This window comes from Triticum aestivum, chromosome 4A, assembly GCF_018294505.1.
Source record: "Triticum aestivum cultivar Chinese Spring chromosome 4A, IWGSC CS RefSeq v2.1, whole genome shotgun sequence".
NCBI lineage: Eukaryota > Viridiplantae > Streptophyta > Magnoliopsida > Poales > Poaceae > Triticum > Triticum aestivum.
In genome coordinates this window covers 663,954,583-663,957,299 of record NC_057803.1, presented here as the reverse complement: position 1 = coordinate 663,957,299, position 2,717 = coordinate 663,954,583, and the positions used below count along the sequence as shown (strand labels likewise).

General features: G+C 57.1%; 1 pseudogene; it reads left to right on the top strand.

The window, feature by feature from the left end:
* The first annotated feature begins 845 nt into the window (after positions 1-845).
* On the top strand, positions 846-2,539 carry LOC123087961 (UDP-glycosyltransferase 91C1-like; annotated as a pseudogene).
* The last annotated feature ends 178 nt before the right edge of the window (positions 2,540-2,717 follow it).

Sequence of the window (2,717 nt, the reverse complement as noted above, 5' to 3'; positions counted from 1 at the left end):
AAGTAGGGTACTTAATTACGTGTCTACCCTCTACAAGAAGCTTCAATGCTTACCAAAAGAATGATTTCTTTCTCTAAGCAACACACACTGTACAACGCCTAGCATGACAACACGGGAGCGGGTAGCCACATGAAATGCGAAAAAGGGTACATCAGCACCACAATTGTTTAACTAGTAGATAACGGGAGATTAATTTTTGTGTGTACGGTTGGGCGTTTACAATCAGCCAGAACAAATTCCTCCCATCGAGTTCATATCCAATGGAAGAGGTTTCCCATGCTTCCATCATGGACCCACATTTTATCAATTCATTCCATTTGCTTGGTAGCACAAACAAATCTGTATATGAAACTAAGCAGCAACCTCAACGCAGCATGGCGCGCGCAACGATGCTCCGTCGTCCGCACCATGGAGCAGCTCGTGCGGCTAGCAGCACGACGACCCCCATTTGCAACAGCGTTACATAGCGCAGCATCCCCTCAGACCCGACAAGATGCGGGGTTGTAGAACCACGAGCGCGTTGTGCTCGAACGCCAGTTTGTAGCACCACAAGCTCTGCCGATCCGGCGAGATCCATGGCCGGCCGACACCGGATCAGAACTAGAGAGGATTCGATGGGATTGAGAGAGGGGTGAGAGACAGAGAGGAGAGATGTGGGGCAGAGTAGAACGTGGCAAAACCAAAATGAAGATGGGGTGAATGGGAGATTGAAGTCGTTTTCGTGAGGGTGAATGGGAGATTGAAGTCGTTTTCGTCCTGGGTAGCCCACTCAGCTCCCAAGCTCCATTATTGAGTTAGCTCGTGTTGCTCAATTTTTTAATTTTTGTATTTTTAGTTAGCTCGTGTCCATCAGGCAAGTAGGTAGGCAACAACGACACCAACCAAGCCTCTATTTTGTTATACTCCATCGGCGGATCGGTCCATTGCGAGCAGATGAAAATGGCAGCGGCGACTGCCGGCGCCGGTGCGGGCGGGCTGGAGGTGGTGCTCTTCCCGTGGCTGGCGTTCGGCCACATGATCCCTTTTCTGGAGCTCTCCAAGCGCCTCGCCGCAAGAGGCCACGCTGTCGCCTTCGTGTCAACGCCGCGGAACCTCGCCAGGCTGCCGCCCGTGCCGGCGCACCTGTCTGCCCGCATCCGCTTCGTGGCGCTGCCGCTGCCGGCAGTGGAGGGCTTGCCGGAGGGCGCCGAGGCCACGTCTGACCTGCCACCCAACAAGGTCGAGCTGCTCAAGAAGGCCATGGACGGCCTCGCCGGCCCGCTCGTGTCGTTCCTCGCGGCCGCCGTCGCCGCCGGCAGGAGGCCAGACTGGATCATCCTCGACTTCTGCCATCACTGGGTCCCGCCCATCGCCGACCAGCACAAGGTACGACGTTGTACGCCATCTCCACCTACAACGCACGTATATGCTGGTCACGTTTGACAGCGGACGATGGATCGTATGTGCAGGTGCCATGCGCCGCGTTCCTGATCTTCCATGCCGCCTGTATTGCCTTTCTTGGGCCGCGGTGGGCGAACGATGCGTACCCGCGCACGAAGCCAGAGGACTTCACCGTGCCATCCAAGTGGATCCCCTTCCCGTCCACCACCGCCTTCCTCCACCACGAGGCCCGGCGGATGCTCTCGGACAACTTTGGTGAGAACGCGTCAGGCAGGTCGGACACTGACCGTTTGTGGGATGTATTCGAGCGTTGCCGCCTCACCATCCACCGGAGCTGCCGCGAGCTGGAGCCTCGCATGTTCACCCTCCTCTCAGATCTCTTGCGGAAGCCCGCCATCCCCGCCGGGATCCTGCTACCGGAGGCGGCTGACGACCGTGATCAAGACCACGGGCAGAGCAGCTCTGGTGGCGCCGACAGTCACCAGGTCCTGAGTTGGCTCAACGACCAACCACCCAAGTCTGTCCTCTACGTCGCGCTGGGAAGCGAGGCGCCACTGACTCTAGAGAACATCCATGAACTCGCCCTCGGGCTGGAGCTCGCCGGGGTGCGCTTCCTTTGGGCGCTACGCAAGCCGACGGCACCAACAACGAGCACGAGCTGTTGCCGGCCGGCTTCGAGAAGCGGACGCGGGCGCGCGGTGTGGTCTGCACAGGGTGGGTGCCGCAGGTGAAGGTGCTCGCTCACGGCGCCACGGCGGCGTTCCTGACGCACTGCGGCTGGGGCTCCACCATCGAGAGCTTCGCATTCGGGCTTCCGCTGGTCATGCTCCCTTTCCTCACCGACACGCCTATGATTGCACGGGCGATGGCGAAAAGAGGGATCGGTGTGGAGGTGGCGAGGGACGATAGCGATGGCTCGTTCGACAGGGACGGTGTCGCAGTGGCCGTGCGGCATGTCATGGTGGAGGATGAAGGAAAGGTGTTCGCGACCAACGCCAAGAAGCTGAAGGAGCTTGTCGTGGACGAAGCGCGCCAGGAGCAGTACATCCACGAGCTAGAGGAGCACCTGAGACGCTACAAATATGACAGGGGCAGTACATCGACGAGTTGATTTGATCTCTTATCTTATAAATTACATCGATGCTTTTTTCTTTTCTTATAAAGGGCGACCGATTAAGTTGATAGTTGCTAGCACAACTGAACACTCGAACAACAAGCTGTGAAGAGCTAGCTGCAGACGTCATGATTGCACACAACAAACTAAGGTCCCATATTCTGTGCGCATGCCTATGTTCAACAATAGTCAGTTGGCCCTGGAAAAAATGTGTATAAATCTG